Source organism: Strigops habroptila, chromosome W (genome assembly GCF_004027225.2).
Source record: "Strigops habroptila isolate Jane chromosome W, bStrHab1.2.pri, whole genome shotgun sequence".
NCBI classification, from domain to species: Eukaryota; Metazoa; Chordata; class Aves; order Psittaciformes; family Psittacidae; genus Strigops; species Strigops habroptila.
In genome coordinates this window covers 22,341,478-22,362,623 of record NC_044301.2, presented here as the reverse complement: position 1 = coordinate 22,362,623, position 21,146 = coordinate 22,341,478, and the positions used below count along the sequence as shown (strand labels likewise).

The window sequence follows — 21,146 nt, the reverse complement described above, 5'->3', positions numbered from 1 at the left end:
GCAGAAAGTGCAACATAAAAATGGAAGTCAAAACAACAGAGCAAATAACTGCCATTGAACAACAGCCAATGCTGAAGCACAAGCATTGAGTGGTAGATATCAGCGTCACCCAGCACTTTCCCAACACCCTGCTAGCTGGTCAAGAAAGAAACTACAGAGGAAAAAAGTGAGAGATGAAGACCCACTTCTGCCACTTACAGCTACTGCTGTCCCTTGCAGTGTAATGTACATTAAAACATTGCTTGGTATGAGAAGGTTCTACCAACCATGCCATGGATTAGAGAAGTGTCAAGGACTGACCGGAGCTTCCAGCACCTTCAGCCTCAGACTTCCTCCTCGCCCCCATCTCAAGCTCTCTGGACCAAATGGCACGGTGTGGTACTGACCCCAGTCACCGAGACCCCCAAGTTCACCACAGAAACACCACCACTCACTTCTGCTCAGGCAAAGCAAGGAGCAGCACTGTCTCCTGCAGACATGGCCCTGACACAAGGCACGGGGGGAAGCTGCTGGGGGTCTTGTTTTCATCCCAGTCATGAGAAGAGTTTGAGCACACAGGCAGCATCATACAGATGCAAAAGCATAAAGGGGAAAAACACTCAGTGAAGCGCCAAAGGTTCAGAACAAACCACAAAGTGCCACTACCCCACCATTAACCAGGGCACCGGCGTGCCAAGGCCATGGCACAGAGCATGTCAACACAGCATGGGCAGCTCCTCACCATGTAGGAGACTGGGAGCAAGGTGGCTGCAGCTGCCAGACCTTGTACACCAGGGTCCAACACTGCATTATCATCTATCTTGGGTATTTATGAACAGTGTGAGCAGCTTGACAGCTACCGTGTAATTTATGGGGGCTACATCGGCACTGGGAAGAAGGGTACTTTTAAGCCATTATATCCTCTTTTAGGCAGGAGAGTTCAAAATTTTAACTTGCATTATCTGGTCATGGTAAATCCTAGGCTATCCTGGGGTTTTATCTGAACTACCTAACCAGTTAAAGCACCACCTCAACCTCCCCCTAACAAAGACAGGGCTAGAAATCAGGATTAAAATATATATATTAGGAGATTGAAGATGCTCAGCAGTGCCCTTTGAGAATGTGACAACCTAAATCAGGGAGGAACTTGTAAAAGCACCCAGAGATCAGCACTGACATTAAGTAGAAGCACTGTGATTTATACTCTACCCCTCTTTCACTCTTCTAAAAGCTGGAAATTCTTGAGAGCTGCAGGGATCCCTGTGGTCTTCACCTGGGAAAGCAGGACACCAGGGCGAGAGGTGCAACGGGTGGCATCGCTAGGCAAAGGCACCTCACGAGTGGGAAGACACAAATTACTGCTGCAGGGGTGAGATGAGTGTCTGCCTTGTGAGACCAGTGCTCAGGTTTGCTGCAGAGAAGGGCTGTGAAAGCAGCAGCTGGATTCATGTTTCAGAAATTAAAATTCCAGTATTTTTTTTATTCCACTCTAGGGAAAAAAAACCAACAAACTGCCCCCCCCCCCCCCCCCAAACCCAGCCCAACCCAACCACTCTGACTGGGCTTGGAAGCGGGCTGGGTACGGCCCCCCAGGCCCCCCATCCCAGAGCCCCCCTGAACAACAAAGGGTGCCCGGCGCGGCAGCACTCCCGGCTGCAACCCGGAGGTGTCAGCATTGGCATAGGAGGAAAAGGAAGGGCAAGCCGGTGGCTGCTCAGACGCTGTCTGAGCTCTAACCTGAGCATGTGGAAATAATACATGTCTTCAAGTGCACTGTATGGTTCGAGGGGAATAAAATAGGACATTCATGAGCAGTTACACCATCTGTCTTTATACCATCATCATCATCAACAACAAGGGTAAAAATAGCTCTTTAAAATGGACGAAAGCCCAGGCTGACAGTAACGGGAAAAATGAGAGCTATGAATACCAATAACGGTAGAAAATTATTAAAAAACAAGGCTACAAACAGCAAATGCTCCTGCCCTGAGCCCCTCGTGCTTGCAGGCACAGCCTGTCCCTCCACAGCCCCCTGCACCAAGTGGCCACCACACCCTGAACCAGGACACAACTTCCTGCTGAGGACGAGATCTGCCTCCCGGGCTCCAACACCTCTTTGCTGAGCTGCAAAAAGCATCTGCGTCCTTCAAACCCTCCTTCTCCCCTCTCTGCTCTGAGCTGATTGTTTCTGACAAGTGTGTTTGTTAAAGGGAGCAGAGCACAAGACACATCTTCCCAGGGAGGCTCTGAATCAGCTGCGAAAGGCCCTGGTACCGTCCCTATGTGCCTCCTTGCTCCCAGGGCCTTTGCTGAGGACAATCCTCCGGCTCCTCTCTGCAGCACATCCTGGGAGCTCCATGCACCCATGGGCCCTGGGGACACAGCTGCCTGGTGCTGTGACTTGGGGAAGGGGAAGCCTTAACCCTGTTTGCCTCATGATCCTCCTCCAGCAGACTTGTTTGGAAGGCTGGATGCAACTGTGCTCACTACACTCAGCCTAACTTGTCTTGCAGCCACCAGTGTTTAAGCTGACACCAGGGATGGTCAGGAGTGTCCTCAGCCATACCACTCCTCAGCTGGCCACATGCACTGCGGAGGGCTTTGAACTGCAGAGAACCAGCCTCCAACAGACTGGACGCAGGGCCCAAGCATGTGATCTGACCCAGCTTCTAACAATGAGATCCTCCAACACTGAAAATGAAATGCAGCAGAGCTCCTGTTCCCAGAGGATTTGCTCCCTGATGACAGCTCTGCAGTGGCAGCTCCGAATGCGCTGGCAGGTCTGGGTAGCAAACACATGGGTGAATGGCACCCAACCATCATCCTCCAGTATTTCCTGGGGGCATCCTTCTGAGCGGACAAGGCCAGCATCACATCTGGTAGGGAAAGGTCTGCTTTTCTCCTCAATCCACTGCACATGCAACAAGGAGCTTTTGAGCTTCCCTTTTAATTGTCTGCAAGTCCCAGTGTTGAGTTGTTCCCATGCTGCGTTCAAGCAGAGCTAACCACTGCCTACTATTTAATGTCCAAAGAGCCCCAAAGGACAGACCTGCAGCTGGGTGTGGAGACCACCTCATGGCCAGCTCCCAAAGGCCCAATGAGGCTGTGGTCAGCAAGACGTAGGCAATTTATTACCAAACCACCGTGACCCTTTTGTTACTGCTTGACCATACCTCCTTGAGGCTGCACACACTATTAGGACACATTCACCTAATGGCTTGACTTCCTTAAGAAGATGGATAAAATCACCAGTAACTTTGTAGTTAAAAAGTACTCAGCTTAAAACTGTACGTTCTAACAAGTGTCCTAGTTGGGGATGATATCCAAAGGGTGAGAAGTCCCTCCAGTATTTCAGCAGTATAATGGGAGTCTCTGCCAGTCAAGGACTCCAACCAGGAATTTCAGAGTGTGGCGGGGATGCTGAACCTGGAGATGTGGAGCTCTGCCACAGGAGATGGCTTGTAAGAGGAGATGGGGTTGCCTCCCAACCTGGGAACCTTAGTAAGGGGCTTCAGAAGGCCAGAGATGCTATTGCAGGTGCCAGACTGGTGTCTTTGGTTTCCAGAAACTCCAGCTTCACAGGGTTTATGAGCTCATGAAGGATAAATGGACTCCATCCACTGCAGGGAGCTCGCCAGGGCAGGTGCAAGAGCTGTTGCTGTGGGATTTGCATGAGGGAGATCGTGTCCCATTGAAATACAAACAACACAAACTGCACATGGGTCCCTGTGCCCGAGTGCCATCCATAAGGCCATGATGCCTTATGAATAAATTTTCTTAAAGGAATTTTCCAGCTGCCAGGGTTCAGGTCAATACCAAGAGTGAGCAAGTGTAACCGGGGGGGCACCTGTGTCCAAGGAGCTTGGTCTTCCATCATACCCAATCTGCCCCATGCAACATCCTAGGAAGACTCTTCCTTCATGAATAAATAGACAGTGGTATTTCCTTTTAATTTCAAATTAAACCATTCACTGGGGAAGGGCAGAGGGCAGAGGGGGATAAGAGTCTAGAAAGTCATGGGTATCTATCTGACATCTGGAGATGTCAGGGAATCTCTGACTTGGTTACACACTGAAAATGTGCCCGAATCCCCACACGCTGTCACACTGGACCACACTGCTGCATTGCTGCCCCTTTCAAAGCCCAGAAAGTTTGAGGGTCGGAGAAGTCTGCAAACCTCAACTGGATCCAGGCCAGCTTGAACAGCCCAAGACCTCTCACCTCTCCTCTCAGATGGATTTTCCTTAATAAACCCAGATCTCTTATCCAAAGGGATAAGGGGCATTTCAGAGGTGGCGGAAATGTAGGGATGGGAGGGAAAGACCGTGTGCTGCCTCTCTACCCTCCGGCAGGCTCAAGAGCTGAGAAACATTAGCTGTCATGAACCACAATCAAATCAGGTTTGAAATATTTAGCAGTGGCTTGGGAAATGCGGTGCTGCAGCTCTGACAGGCGAGATGTGCAGACACCCATTTTCCATTATAATGGAAATATCAAGCCTGTTCTGAATATGTATAACCTAGAAAAAATGTATTGATTTTTCATTTGGCATTAAAAAAATGAAATACCCTGCAGCTGTCAAAAGCCTTTTGTTAAAAGCTCATCTTTCCTGGAATGAGGATTACCAGAAACAAGTTTTAATTGTACACAGGGTCTCTCCTTTGAAACAAAAAGAAACCCCGATGCTCCCCTTTTCAGGATAAGTAGCCCAAAAAGCCTGTAGAAAGACAGGATTGAGACCTGGCTGACTTGTGCAAGCTGACACTGTCAGGGGAGATGACAGCCTGTGTGCAGTCAGCTGCATGACTGCACATGCACAGACACACTTGTGGCACCGCTGGGAGCTGCCACTAGCGAGGGGCTGCATCCCCTGCTGGTGTCGGGGTCACGCCACCGTGCTGCGGCTCAGCCTGTTGCACAAGTTCAAGTGTTTTCAACTACTTTAAACGTGAAGTCCCAGGGCCCTGGGAGAAGATATGCCATGGTCTGGGTCCTTGCGGAAGCAGGAGGGGCTTCAGGTGGTCCACGGGGGGTCAATGCCCTCCCAGATCCTGGGAAGCCCACAAGGAGCTCAAACTGCTGATGATGGTTGTTGAGGGCTCCAGTCCCACAGCCAGTGGCATGGTTCTTGTTGGGGGCACACAAACCTTCCCAAGCCAGAGGAGCAAACACTGTTTTGCCTTTTGTGTTTTCTCCCCACCTGCATTTTGAAGCACTTGTCCTGCTAGGGCTGTGTTCAGCACACAGGGCTGAGGTGAGCAGCCACGTGTGCTGCTGAAGCTGGTGGTGACCCACAAGGGAACGGAGTGAAGGCAAACCCCACCACTGCCCTTCAGCTTCCTGAAATCTGGGTGGGAGCACAACCTTGAACAGGTTTGTGGGAGAAGCTGGCCAGGGTCAGGACACAGAACAGCACCCTGGACACGATTCGACTGTTTGCTTGTGACCAGCCCAACAGAAAAAAAAAGTTTCCCACCTCTCCCTGACTTGCAAATGATTTGCATTTAAAGATGAGACAATCCATCCACATGGAAATGTAGATAAATCCATTTTCAGAGGTATTTTTGCCATCTTCTATTTCTCACTGTCCTGGGCTCAGCTGTAACTTATTTTTTTCCTTAGTAGCTGGTGCAGTGCTGTGTTTTCAACTTTAGTCTGAGAACAATGCTGATAACACACCAATGTTTTAGCTGTGGCTAAGTAATTGTCCTGGGTTCAGCTGTAGCAGTCATTTTTTCTCCTTCTTAGTAGCTGGTGCAGTGCTGTGTTTTTGACTTTAATCTGGGAACAGTGCTAATAACACCAATGTTTTCAGTTGTTGCTAAGTAATGTTTACTCCAGTCAAGGACTTCTCAGTCTCTTATGCTCTGCCAGTGAGGAGGGGCACGGGAAGCTGGGAGGAAGCAGAGACAGGACACCTGACCCAAAGTAGCCAAAGGGGTATTCCATACCACAGCACGTCATGCCCAGTATATAAACTGGGAGGAGTTACCCGGAAGGCCCAGATCACTGCTCGGGTCGGGCTGGGTATCGGTTGGCGGGTGGTGAGCAATTGTATTGGGCATCACTTGTGTTTATTGGTTTTGTTCCTTTCCCCTTTTAGTTTTATATTCTCTCCCCTTGTTATTTCCCTTACCATTATTATTGGTGGTAGTAGTAGTGGTTTAGTATTATACTTTAGTTATTGGACTGTTCTTATATCAATCTGTGGGATTTACATTCTTTCGAATCTCCTCCCCATCCCCATCCCTCTGGGAATTGGGGGGAAGAAGGGGGGGAGCGAGCGAGTGGCTGCGTGGTTCTGAGTTACCGGCTGGGCTTAAACCATGACACTCACCCAGCTCAAGCTCACCTGGGGCACGTCTCCTAAGGTAACCTTGGCTACCAGGCAGTCACTGCCCTTACAGCTCAGATTCAGGATGCATATATATGCACAAATACACTCTGTGCTCGCTCCTAACTGGATTATTCTACATAGACTTGTTTATTCCTATTGTTTTCCTGAATGGAAAAGCAGTGAACAGAAAGCATGAAGCAGAGGTGATGAGAGAAATGCCACAGAGCTCCAGCCCTGATGCAAAACCTGGTGGACTGAGTCCTATCATCTGACAAAAGGCTGCAGAAAAACAATAATAATCCTACATGTATCTTGGCTTAATGACACTTATTTCCAAGCTGGCCCTGTTTCAGAGCATGGGCATAGTGTATCTGTGCTGCTTTCAATGACAAAAAAAACCAACACTGCCTATGAACAAGTCCCCAGCTGATAAAGCCATCCTCAGTTGCATATCTTCTCAAGGCAAAGTTTATCTGGTTTTTGTGCGGTTAACTATAAAGGCAAGTGTTCAGATAAATAAAATAAGAAATTCAAAAGCAGAAGACTTGTTTGTGAACTTTTAGCTTCTATTCCTTTGTTTTCTGCTCCAAAGAAAAAAAACAGAATTTCTGGCCAGTTTCCCTGAACAGATTTGAAAACCCAACAACAGCATCTAGGTCTCTGGTTATCTCCCAAACAAGCTTAGAATCACAGAATCATTGAATGGTTAGGGTTGGAAAGGACCTTAAGGTAATTTAGTTCCAACCCCCCTGCCATGGGCAGGGATGCCTCACACTAGACTATGTTGCCCAAGGCTCTGTCCAACCTGGCCTTGAACACCGCCAGGGATGGAGCATTTACCACTTCTTTGGGCAATCCATTCCAGTGCCTCACCACCCTCACTGTAAAGAACTTCTTCCTTATATCTAACCTGAACTTCCCCTGTTTAAGTCTGAACCCATTACCCCTTGTCCTATTCACTACAGTCCCTGATGAAGAGTCCTACTCCAGCATCCTTGTAGGCCCCCTTCAGATACTAGAAGGCTGCTATGAGGTCACCATGCAGCCTTCTCTTCTCCAGGCTGAACAGCCCCAACCTTCTCAGCCTGTCTTCATACGGGAGGTGCTCCAGCCCCCTGATCATCCTTGTGGCCCTCCTCTGGACTTGCTCCAACAGCTCCATGTCCTTTTTATGTTGAGGACACCAGAACTGGACACAATACTCCAAGTGGCATCTCACAAGAGCTTGAGCAGAGGGGCAGGATCACCTCCTTTGACCTGCTGGTCATGCTCCTTTTGATGAAGCCCAGGACACGGCTGCAAGTGCACACTGCTGGCTCATGTTAAGCTTCTCATCAACCAACACCCCCAAGTCCTTCTCTGCAGGGCTGCTCTGAATCACTTATCCACCCGACCTGCAGCTGTGGCTGGGATTGCCCCAACCCAGGTGTAGGACCTTGAGCTTGGCTTGGTTGAACTTCATGAGGTTGGCATCAGCCCACCTCACAAGCCTGTCAAGGTCCCTCTGGATGGCATCCCTTCCCTCCAGCGTATCAACAGAACCACACAGCTTAGTGTCGTCGGCAAACTTGCTGAGGGCACACTCAATCCCACTGTCCATCACGCCGACAAAGATGTTGAACAGGACCAGTCCCAACACTGATCCCTGAGGGACACCACTCATTACTGGTTTCCAACTGGACATTGAGCCGTTGACCACAACTCTTTGTGTGCGGCCATCGAGCCAGTTCTTTATCCACCGAGTGGTCCATCCATCAAATTGATGTCTCTCCAATTTAGAGACAAGGATGTCATGCGGGACAGTGTCGTACGCTTTGCACAAGTCCAGGTAGATGACGTCAACTGCTTTGCCCCTGTCCATCAGTTCCGTAGCCCCATCATAGAAGGCCATCAAATTGGTCAGGCAGGATTTCCCCTTGGTGAAGCCATGTTGGCTGTCACCAACCACCTCGTTGTTTTTCATGTGCCTTAGCATGCTTTCCAGGAGAATCTGCTCCAAGATCCTGCCAGGCACAGAGGTGAGGCTGACTGGTCTGTAGTTCCCTGGGTCTTCCATTTTCCCCTTCTTGAAAATGAGGGTTATATTTCCCTTTTTCCAGTCATTGGGAACTTCACCTGACTGCCATGATTTTTCAAATATGATGGACAAACCCATGAATGTCCCAAGTAGCCAGAGAAGGAATCTAAATATTGCCCTTAAAAGGAAATACAGTACAAGAACACAAGAAAAAAATAAAATCACTGATGAGATCTCTTCTGGTATCCTCAGAAAAATAACAACCCTGCTTTTGGAAACCCGTATTTAAAACAAGCACAACAGGCTGCACATCACAGGAGGGGAGGGATGGAGGGACAAAGTCAAGCACAGCCTGTGTGCCCAGGAGGCCGGGCAGCTTTGCCTCTACTGTGGGATGCCTCTGGGCTTTGGTTGTTTGGTTTAAATAAACAAATAAGCAAAAGCACTTCTGGTTCCCCTTCCAAAGTGAACTGTAGGAAAAGTCTGTTAACTCACTGCTATGACTCCAGCCCAGCACCAGGTGCCCCCGGCCTGGCACCACTGGTGTGCTGCCACCACCACGGAGCAGCTCCTGAATTTCCCAAGCATTAACCTCTCCTAGAGAGTGGCGCAGGGGGATGCTCTCCCACTGCAGCCTGCTCAAGAGCTCTATTGATCCAACACACACTTGGTGCCTTCAAAGTTGTTTATGATCAATATGCAAATTGCCCATGGCATTGATCTAGTATTAATTTTCAATTAGGGAACCCACAGGGGGTCTCCCAGGGTCAATATCTAACAACATGAGGTAACTCCACAGCCCAACAGTGGGACTGATGCTGCCCAGTGCCTCTGAGGCTGCTCCTCCACCCCCTGCCCTGATCCCTCCGGATGCCCCAGGCGCTGCAGCCTCCCGGAGAGGGGCCAGTGCCTGCGCAGCCCCCAAGGCCCCTCGTCCACCTGAAGCTCGCAGGGGCACATCCCCCCCAGATGCAGGTATTTTGCTTCCCTGCACACAGGGAGCAAGCCAGCAGCTTAAGGCAACCCTGCTGCAAGTGGTTTTAGACAACAACGTTCAACATACACACTGCGTTTTCAGCACTAATGCAGTTATTAATACAGATGGTGTGGAGAAAGCACAATGCAGCAGTGGGCACAACACCTCCTGCAAGCTGGATCTAAGAAGTTCAGGGTCTAGGTGGAACACATAAACAGCTTTCCAACAGTGCAGAGCAGGGAACCAAACACTGCATTCTGCCATCTGAACACAAGCTCCATAAACATCTCTGGAAAACATGTTAGAAGTGGAATAGATCCTCACATGTGCTCCACAAAGGTTAAAAACAAGAGAAAGAAATAATTGAAATTGCCTCAGAAATCTAGAGAAATGTGTCCCTTTCCAGCAAAAGGGACCCATGCCATCAGCCATCCTCCCAATTCCTTCCTCTCTGGCTGGCCCAGAGGGAGCCATCTGTCTTCCTGAAGCCCAGGGTTGCACTGGTGAGATGATGCCCTCGCTGCAGTGGGTGGCCGGTCTGCGTACACCCTCACTCTGCCATTCACTGTGCTAACCAGCACATTAGCTACCCAGGCTAATTGGCTTATGGATAACATTAATTACCATGTTGCTCATTAATGGATGAAATCTTTATTGGTTCTATTGATCAGCAGGACTTGTTAGCCAGCCTCCTAACCAATGGTGGATGTAACAAGCTCTCTTATTGGCATATCAATTAATGCAATCAATTTCTGGCCAGCGGCTGCCATTCGCTTCCCTGCTTGTTAGACTGTGAAAGACAGAGTCATGTCAAGTAAGCATTTATTTAAAGGGTTTCTAATTCTTCTTGAGCTGACTTCCCAGCAGGCTTTCTGCCACACAAGGGTTTTCTGCCTTCAGAGACCTTTCCCTTTCCTCCCATTGCAGAATCAGATCTATAACAGTCACTGTAAACTAAATCATTTCTGTAAAAATATTTATTGAGTTACGCAAGCAGGACAGCCAGAGGTGTCAGGTTAAGAAGTCAGACTGTATGACTACCCCAGTTCAACACACTGGAGAGATAGGCAGGAATACAAACCCACTCCCAAAGGACAGGCAGGGGCTCAAGAGCCATGCCAGAAAGACCTCCTTGCACATGGATTAATTTTAATTACAGGGTCAGTTCCCCATAGCCAGCATGGTTTTGTCAGAGAACAATGAGCCCTTCATATTCCTGCTCTACCCTACCTTCCAGAGTGAACCTGGACCATTTTGCATCTTTACACCATCCTGTCACATGGGTCTACAGGCATCCCCATCCCAGTTGGTGCCTTCACCCCTTTTGTCAACCTCAACCTGGAAAAGGAGACCAGGACTTGAGCTGCTCACATGCAGAATTAGCTGATGCTGGGAAACAGATAGAGAATATTATGTGGTCTTCATGAGCTTGGCAGTCTTGGCTGCAATGCTACATGCAGTGCTGGGGGTAATACAACATACCCCTCGCCCAAATCTTCGGGGGAAGAAAGGAGTATAAAGAACACAGGACCTAAATCTTCCCTGGACAGAAACTGAAGAGATCAGCCCTCCTTTTCCTGAGAAGGGTGGCAAAGGGGATGACCTGACAGAAGAGCACAAAACTAGGAGTCGTCTGAAGAGACAGAGAAATTTTCTGAGCCATTTCTCCCATGAGCAAGAAGAAGGGACTTTCAGTTAACTTGACAGGAGGCAAATGATGTTCACCAAGAGTAAGAGCTCCTATTCTGACTTACAGAGACTTTGTCCTCTGCTTTCCATTGGTTTACTGACCAAACAGATTTCAACAGCAGAACATGTTCAGAAAGAGCTCAAACCCCATCCTACTTGGGTTTAGTTTTTCTCTGCCTGTGAGAGGACCTGGTAGTGACTGCAGCTGATTTCAGCATCCAGCTGCTGAATTTCCAGCTGATGGGACTGGACAGCTAGGGGTTATCCCATATGCCCACCACACGACGGGGTCCTGTAGCTCAGGAGGATGTTGGTGCTCTCAGACATCAGCTTGCTGCCAGAGGATAACAAGGGGCTCAGAGATGTGTCACATCAACTGCCTTGATGCAGTAGGTATTGTTTTCCTTCAGAGCAGCATTTGCACTGTAGCAGTAAGCCTGGTAGACGTTCCTACAGCCACAGAGGCAGATGGAAATATCAGCATGCCACTCAGTGTTCCTGACCTCCGTCCCTCTCCCCAGCTGCTAGCCGCCTTGGTTCTGCCTGTGCAGCTGTGTAAGTGCAGGACACCCAGCAGCTAATGGAGCTGCAGGACCTCGCAGGTGAAACAAACACTGTTTCCCATAGAATTAGACTTGGTAATTAGATCGTGGAAATCACTGTCACAGGATGCTGCTGTGGCCAAGAATTCAGCAATGTTCACAAAAGGGATTAGAAATAAGGTTAATGAGACTATCTAGAGATATAATTGCTAAATCTAACAAAAGAATTTGGAAAGAATATAAACCTACAAGCTGTAGGGCACACATGAACTGCCCCCTCACCATGAGGGTCTACATGGGCACTTGCCCTGGTAGCAGGCGAGCTTGAGCCGAAGGCCGGGGGCCCTTCTCTCTCCCTGGTTCTCCAGCATGCCATCACCTCCTGGTCCCTCCCAGGCCAGCTGTGACACCCCAACCTGCTCTGTGTGTCCTGGAGCCTCTGTGGCTCCGGGGACACTGCTAGGTGACAGCTCATAAGCCTCAGGGGTGAGGCCATGGTGCCACAGCACATCTCTAGCAGGGATGTGCATTAACAATGTTGATGACTTTGGTCTTTTTGAGGAAAGATCAGATTCCTAGTATTAGGAAAGATTAGTCACAGTAAAGGGTGACTACAAAGAAGATGGAGAGTCCCTTTTTACAAGGAGTCACATGGAAAAAATGAGGGGTGATGGGTACAGGTTACTCCAGGGGAGATTTTGACTGGACACAAGAGGAAAATTTTTCACAATGAGAACAGCCAGCCACTGGAATAATATCCCCAGGGAAGTGGTGGATTCCCCAATGCTGGTTACTTGTTAAGACTTGGCTGGACAGAGTGCTGGGCCATCTAGTCTAGGTCATGCTTTGCCAAGAACGGTTGGGCAGGATGATCCTTGAGGTCCCTTCCAACCTGGTACTCTATGAGCTCCACCAGAACACCGGGGTGACCTGCTGGCACATGGCAGCCCTGCGTGCCAGCAGCAATTCCTGGCATAACCCCCACTCCAGATCTTCACCCAGGTGATTATGTAGGAAGGATCTTCCCTGCCAAACACAACAAATCAAACTTTATCAGAGCTGAACTATAAATCTGTGAAGACTCTGATAATTTCTAGCCATGGGAATAACACCACAAAAGTACTTTTTAAACTAATTACTCAGATTCCAAAGTGCTGCCCTAATGAGCCTTCCTTCTGCCCAGAACTTACTAAGAGAAAAAAAAAAATCTACCTTCAGTGCAGTAATTACTGCTTTCCCCTTCAAACTTGTAACTGCAGATCAATGCTGCATTTTAAAACTCATTGATTTACAATTAGCCTGGCTTTCCTGCTAAAGTGTTTTTAAAGCAGAGTTTACTTTTATTTTATTTTGAAATCTCAATCTCTTTAAGGGATAAAGATGAAAAAAATAAAGATGGAGTAAAAGAAAAGCTAAAAGGAAGGAAGAGAAAATGGAAAAAAGGAAATTTAAATGCAAAGAGAAGGAAAAAGGAATTGCAGGCTAAGAAAGCAGAGTCACCGTCAGGCAGAGCAGAAAGCTTTTCCTGCCTCTGCTGTTTATTAGCATCCTCGGGGAAAAAAACCAATGCAGCAGCTTTGTGTATCTTTGCAAAACAAAGCGCTAGTTAAAAATAGTGTGTACAGCAGGGAAGATGCTGATGTGAGGGTCCTGGCAGCTCCTGCCTTTGTCCCATGTGGGGAGCAGAAGTAAGTGAAGCAATTAAGAATTCCATGCTGATTGCTTCAAACATGTTTTTCTATGCCATAAAGATAATAGCATCACCTCTCTCCTGCCTCTTCCCATCCCAACATCATCTACTTTGCATCCCTTCCCCTGGACTCCCGGCTCCTGGGGAGCTGAGCACTGGAACAGCCCACAGAGGTGGGAGTCTCCATCCAGGGCCGGTCCTGACCAGTGGCTGTGTCTGGCCTGGCTCCGGGACATCCAGAGGTCCCTGCCAACCACTGCCGCTCTGGGAGTCCCTGACTGTTGGGAGTGTCACAGCAGTGCTCCATTCTGGATCACTTTTGTGTCATTTCTGCAGGAAATGAGCTACACTGGACAAGCCACTTCAGCGCTCCTCGACCTTCCTTCACCCCCTACTTCTTCCTCCAAAATAAACATTTGAAAGGTCTTCTAGGATTAGTATGAGCAGCAACACAACAGAAGCCAGACCCAGGAGCAGGAAGGCAAAGAAAATTGCCTGCAAAGTTTACAATTTTGGACCCACCCTAGGCTGGGTACCTCTCAGCAGCAATCACTCCCAATGCACCTGGCATAATTAGTGTCAGAACAGAAAGGAAAAAATCAACCTAGGAACCAGAAATTAAAACACCAGATTCAAGAGAGAGATAAAGGTTTAGCTGTAGTGAAACCATCTCAATTCTAATAATAACCCCTCCTCTCAGTCTGTGGCAAAGAGCTCCAGTTCCACTCTGTGCATAGCCAAATACATGCCAATTAAAGAGAAAAATGGCTGGGGCAAATTTGTACTGTAAAATTTCTTTCACTAACCACTCCCAGTCCCCAAACAATATCTGCATGGCAGTCATATCCACCTGTGAGGTCAGGTTAATGACAGATGGACAGTAAATTACACTGACCTCAACAGCAATTATAGCTATTATAGTTGACAATAAAGAAATTGAGATACAGGGACAAATTCTGTGCACCTCATCAGCTGGGCCCCTCACAGGCTGTGCGTGCAGGTGCTCACACACCTACCCTCCATGTTAAATTGCCAGCCTCTAACAGGACACTCTACAGCTGAGATCTATTATTTTGCAGTAGGGGTGGGGATGAAATGCATGGGAGACGGAAAAGATGGCAGAGAGATTAAGCCACTTTATTAAATCAGGCAAATTCTAATTTATTCTGGAGGAGATGGAGGAGAGAAAATGGATTCATTCTCAGCATGCTCACTCTGTAGTGTCTGATCCAATCCCTACCGCTTCGCTGGAGGGGGCCTCAGTGTTCTGCAATTCTCCCACAATAAGATTAAAAAATAAGATGATTCTCCTTTTGGATTTTTCAGCAGCCACAGAGAAAATCTTTTCCTGGGAACACAAGGTGCTGGACAGCACGCAGGGGTTTACTTCTTGGGGATGTTAAATCGGCAGCACGAGGTCCAAGGCTCACCCCAGTGCTTGTGCCACATCAACAAACATGTAGACAGAGATACACACATGGGAAGGACATCTTGTGGTGGTCCTGCTCTCTCTACCATTTCTGGTGTATGCCACAGCACCACCCTCAACAGTCAGTAGGATTATCGCTGTCATTCTTCATCAGGTAAGAGACATTGAAATAAAAGTGTCACATGGGCAGCACTGCGGAGATTGGTGGTACCTCAGTTACCCACAGGCTCGCACCCATAATACCACCAAGCACTCCATAACACAACTGAGCACCCCCACCGGCCTCAGCCAGCCGGTGCTGCTGAGCACAGGTACTCTCTGCTTTGTGCTGCAGTGTCAGTACTGCCCTCACACAGCCCTCAGCAGGAACTGGGGTCTGACACGGGCATCTGTACCACTCGCAGCTGAGTGGCTCAGGTTATCTGGAATGACACAGAGAACCTGGGGCTGTTATGAGCTTGCAAGCTGGGGAGACTGCTGTGACAGCCAGGTGGGGATAGCTCATGCAGAGACATTTCCAAGTGAGGCTGATATCTGAGCTTTGTGTTTTATGGATGAGGGTGATGTGCACAGCTGCCTGACATGCAGAACAAATCCTAAGAAACTCCCTGCTCAAGAGAAGAAATGCCACAGAATGGTCCTTCATGGGTTTTGGAACAGGGACCAAGTGAAAACAGAGTTTTGTTAATTTAACACCATTAACAAAAAGCACCACAGCTCCTGCTTCAGAGAACAGCAATCACTCAGACTCACATTCCCCAGCCATTGTTCCAAAAGGAGCAGACAACTGCAACACCCTTACTCATTCACTCGGGGAGAGGATAACTTGGGATGGACAAATGCAGATGCACTCTGGAGAGACAAAGGTGAGATGTCATTGCACAAAGCTCCACAGGCACAAGAATATCTCCCATTTCAGAATTAACCAGGAGATGGGAACAACATGTAATTAATTATCAGTGGACAAATAAGTCCAGAAGAACAAACAAGACTTGCGGGGAATTAGAAGAATGCTAAAACTAGATGGGGCAGAATATCCTGGGTCATCATGAGGCTATCTTTCCACATAGAAATCATTCTATTTAATCTTGCAATGATTAAATCAACACTTTATACAAAATCCTTCAGAAAACACCTCCTGCAGGAATCCCCCTCCCCTGAAAAGGTCAACATTTGTCCAAGTTGAGAACAGAGCTCACATTGCACTCGTACATAGCATGGCATCCTGGGGGCAAGCACGCAGTCCCGGCACCCGAGTGGCCAAGGTAGCTACGAGGACACTCCCACTGCAAAAGAGGTCCAGCCCCAGCAGGCTCAGGGCTCACTGAGTCCGGGCTCTAACCCTTGGCCCAGTGCTGGCAGGGCGCCGACAGAGCTCCAGCTCCCACTCCCCTGCCCGTCCCCAGGGCCAGGGCTCATGGGGCAGCTACTTAGAACAAAGCTCTGCACTGGAGTGAATTTCCACCCTGTGCCGCATGAGAGGACCTGGGGCAGCCCCTGAGCCCGTCCTGCCGCCCGGGAGGAGGGAGCAGCGGGCAGGGAGGGAGAGCCCTCGCCTGGGGAGAGGGGAGACACAGGGCTGGCCGGTGGGCTTAGGAGGAAGCAGCTTTGCAGGAGGAAGAAGGCTGAGCAGCAGCACCTGGAGCAAAAATTCAGAAGAAATTCCTGTTTTGCATCCAACTCCAGCACAGGCAGTGAAGCTGATTTTATGACTTATTTATTTAGTCTTTGATGAACAGAAGGTTAATGTAAGAACAACTCCTTGGCAAACCTTTAAGGGTAATTCAAGCAACACTGATGTGAATCAATGTTCCCTTTGTGAACGCATTACTTGGCAGAAACTGGCTTTTTGTAACCCCCTTAAACCTAGCTGGCAAAACAAAAAGAGAAAAAAAACCCCATCCTTCAAACAAAAGGATGAGGTGAAAATAAGAGAGAGTCAAGTGCACTTTATTCTCTTTAATAGAAGCAAATGGATTTGGTGCTTTTTATACATTAATCAATCAATATCACTGACTGTACATCAGCAGCACAGCCAAGTTATGAATGACCTTTTTGGCAAAAAGGACACTTTTAATGCTCATAAGACTGCTCATAGCTTAGCAACTTTCCAAATTTATGCCTGCATGATTACTCCTTGGAGGCAGGCACCCGTTAGTGCTGCACTAGATATGACAAGGTTAGTCCTTGCCAATTTGTGCAGAAGAAAGGAAACTGTTGACTCTGTGTGTGCTTCATGGCTGCAGCTGGCTCACCTGGCAGCACCTCGCCTGCCACACTCCTTGGAGCAGTAAGCTCAGCCAGGGCCCTAAGGTGGCTGTGGGCCAGCAGATGAGAGCCATCATGTGCTAAAGTCTCAGTGCTGAGAGGAAGAGCTGAGCCCAGAGCAGCTCTTCCAAGGGCTGAAAGCAGCCATGGGACCTGCAGAGCTTTTCTGTCAGCGTGCCGACAGGAGCCCGGTGGTAGCGAGGGGCACACGGGCACATGCTGTGGAGAACATCCTCCTTTCATCGTTTGGCTGGCCGTATCGAGCTGGAGCTGCTACTCTGCACAGAGCCAGAGAAAGCACTGCCTTATGCTGTCAGCAACAACAGCAATGGGCTGTGGGCAACAGCTTCCAACTCATCTATTCTTTTTTTACATTATTGAAAAGAAACAAAAAAGGATCCAGACCTCAGACCACAATGGGGTCACCACTTCCCCGTGAGCTGTGACTTGACTCCAGGAGGAGCACAGTGGATGTTAGGGTCCTGCCATGCACGAGACTTCTATTTCACATTTCTGACTGTCCCTGGTGCACATCCCTAGTCAGCTCTAAATTCTCCAGTGAGATCCATGCTCTCTGTCTTGGGTGCACTGGTGCAGCAGGGAAAGGTCTGCTCATCCCATATCACCCACATGCCTGCTTCCCTTCACTTGGCATCCAGGCTGTGACCTCTAACAAAATACACTCTGAGCAATCCTCCACACCACACACACATGCACAAAAGGGAAAAAAAAAAAAGAATAGGAGGAGAAAAGTGAGTAGGTGATGTGGAAAGGCGAAGTGGCTGCACAAGTGAAGTGGAACGGACAGGCACTGTGTGCTGCCAGATTGCCTGCCTGCCCGCAAAGGCCAAAATTAATGCCATTGTTTTGCCACAAAGGAGGCAGCAAAGTAGCAGTGGAGGCCAGAGAACAATCCTAAACACCAAGCCCTAATTCACCCTTCATAACAATAAAAAGGAGGATGGAAAAGGCCAGAACGCTTCAGCTTAATTGGTAACCAAATGAGAGAGTAGTTCCCAGAAAAGGAGCAGAAGCATCTGCCCTGCATGAATACCAGCGGATCAGGAAAGCAAAGAAAAATGCTCCCAAGTCACGCTCAGTCCATCCCCATGTTCTATCCCTGTGAGCCTGGCGAGCGGTAGCAGGGGCCCCCATGCTCCACTCCAGAAAAAAGCTGAGATTTCAGGGCTCAGGGCCCAAGGCAGGACCAGGGAGGGCATTAAGTGGAGATTTACGTGTTGCATCATGTCAGCTTTGGGAAGGCCAGAACATCCCTGTAGGCAGACCAAAAGAAATCTACACCTGACACACTGTGTGGGAGAGAAACGGCACGTTAGGACGTATGGAACAGGACAAAAAAATTAAACAGTCATTTATTTAATGAAGTGGCCACAGATGAATTAAAAGAATGAAAAGAGGGGTAGGAAAAGGTACCCACACAGAAAAGGAGACGATTAGAGCTGCCTGGTCTGAAAAGAAATAAGGTGGCCTTGACAGGAGCATCCAAATGAAGGTTGGTTCAAGGGAGCTGGACTGCTCCTGTCATCCTCCAGTCTCTAGAGGACTGACAACGAACATGGAAGAAATGCAAATTTCAAGCAAATATGGGTAATACTTTCTCATACAGCTCCCAATTAACCTTTGGAACTCGTGGCCTTAAGAAATCATTGAGGTCTAAACAAAGGCATCAAGACGTACAACTCGGAAAAGCAAACTGACTATTTGGAAGAAGTAGAAACCCTCTTGTTTAAGGCAGCCATGAACTAAATTTTAGTAGGAATGAGACCTTTATTTGAGGTAGGTTATTATTTGTTTATAGGTGCCCAAATTTCCTTCTGAAGCAGCTAGAGCAAGACACTGGCATTGCCAGACACATTACTAAACAATCTCAAGGTTTTAGTGGAAAAAGAAAAGTGCGTGGCAGCTCCTTCTTAGGCAGTTCTGAGGACTTTTAATGTCATCATCAGAGGATCAAGAGGCCTTACAGAAGGAAAAGGAAGCATGTATATATGAGAAATACAAGCAAATACCAGCCCTGTGCCAGCTGCCCCTTTCACAAATCATCCCATTGCTAACGTATACAATCTCATTTTGCCTATGGCTCTTAAAGAAAACTAAAATCAATTTCAGAAGCCGAGCTCTGCATCTCTTGCAATTAAGTCTATAATCCTAACAAGTGAGCCGCAGGATGAGAATACTTTCCATTTTCCTCTGAACAAAGATCTGAAAGCACTTTTTCGCTTAGGTCAGACACTCTCCTGCTCCGGTCCTGCCAGTTAAAGACCATCAGACACCTGCCTCTGCAGCAGAATGAAGTATGAGAGAATCGAGACAGGAAAAAGACAGAAACAAACAAGAAAGGAATTGATGCTCTGCAGGGATATTCCCTGAAGAAAGGAAAGGTGCAGGACATTCTCTTCCAGTGCTGAGCGTGACCCTGTGGATGTGCATCAGCTTTTCTAAACAAATGGATCTCTTGTACAGGGCAATGAAGCCTACACTATAACCCAAAATCAGCACGTTCAGTGGCAACAAGCTTCACAGTCACCTTCCAAATGGGATGGCACATCAGCATGCTAGTGCTACAGGTCTGAGTGTGCAAGCTCTGGAAAAGCTCTCCCATGTTTGCTTTCCCTCTTTGCGTATAAGCATCTCGAGAAACACAAACCATCCCACATCCTCTTTCCCTGTTGTTTTTACACTGCAATGAAACTGTGGAAGAAAGTAAGCTTGGCATTTTTGCCTAGGAACATCCTACCAATCTGGACCATATGAGCTATCCGTTACAGAGTGAGACCTTCAGAGGCAGGTCTGGGCTACCTTGAGCTGGAAAATTCCTGCCCAGGACCTCTTGATGCCCTGCTGATGCTTCCTCCTGAGAGCAAACTGCAGTCCTTGGCCAGGACCCGGTGCACCGCAACACCTTTTGGGTGTCAGCGTCAGAGAGGAGTTAACCCCATTTCTGACCCTGAACAGCAGCAGTTGGGAACACAGTCACGAGCCCAGAAAAGATGCCTGGCTTCAAGCACAACTTCCGTTTTTATCCCCATCAAAGAAATCAGCCAGAAAGGTTCACTACTGACAACATGCACAGATGGGCAGGAAACAGCTGAGTGGAAGGGAATCCTGGAAACTGCCACCTCACAGCAGTGCTGCTGCCACACAAAACCCAAGCACGCAGCCAAGGCAAACCCCGTCCCAGGGAAGTGGCCTCAGCCTCCAACGCTCCTGAAGGATGAGCCTGTACAACTGAGTGGAGACGAGCTGGCAGAGCACCGCACTCCCAAGCCTACAAGTGCTCTTCAGGAGTCATTAGGAACGACTCGAGGCTGCCCACCAGAGAGAGATCAAACTTCAGTGTGTGTGGAGCTGCAGCAAACCCTGAAGTACCATCTGGGACTAGGGTCCTGTTTACACTTCCTACCTCTCCTCCTAGCACAGGGAGGTCTGTATGGACACCGGGATGCTGCAGTGGAGCACGGCTGCACACCCTCATGAGAAACAGAGCAAAACCGAGGAAGCACAAGCAGGAGTTGGAGGTTTGTTCTTACCTACATGGAGTCTGGTGAGGCAGTTGGTTTGAAGGAGAGTTCTCATTCTGTAACAGTAATGACACGCAGGAACCAGCACTGCCAAGCCGAGCTGCTAGACCTTACTGTACAGCAACTCCTCAGCAAGGGCTTAAGCATAAAGCCTAGCAGGCAGCTTCCCTTTTGTCCTGGGTTCAGCTATAGCAGTGATATTTCTCCTACTTAGCAGCTGGTACAATGCTCTGGTTTTGACTTTCAGCCTGGGAAAAACGCTGATACCAAACCGATGTTTTTAGTTGTTGCTAAGTATTTCTGGAGTGACAGGAGGATCCCAAGAGGTGACTGTACTGGAGGCTGAAATCAGGCTGACTTGGGAAGAAGTGGCAAAAGCACCCTACTGTGACTGCTCCAGACTCCCTGATTCCCATCCATAAGCTGATCCATACACTGGAGAGCAAAGGAGTGATCAGCAGGACCCACTCACCCTTTAATAGCCCCATATGGCCAGTGCAAAAGTCTAATGGAGAGTGGAGACTAATAGTAGATTATCGTGGCCTGAAAGAAGTCACACCACCATTGAGTGCTGCCATACCGGACATGCTAGAACTTCAATATGAAATGGAGTCAAAGGCAGCCAAGGGGGATGCCACAATTGATACTGCCAATGCATTTTTCTCAATTCCTTTGGC

The 21,146-nt window shown here is 48.4% G+C and overlaps 1 protein-coding gene across 1 annotated transcript in view; it reads right to left on the bottom strand.

Moving 5' to 3' along the window:
- LOC115619129 (zinc finger homeobox protein 3-like) overlaps positions 1–21,146 on the bottom strand; it is a 141,040-nt gene that overhangs the window by 44,979 nt on the left and 74,915 nt on the right. The gene's annotated exons all lie outside the window — the stretch shown is intronic.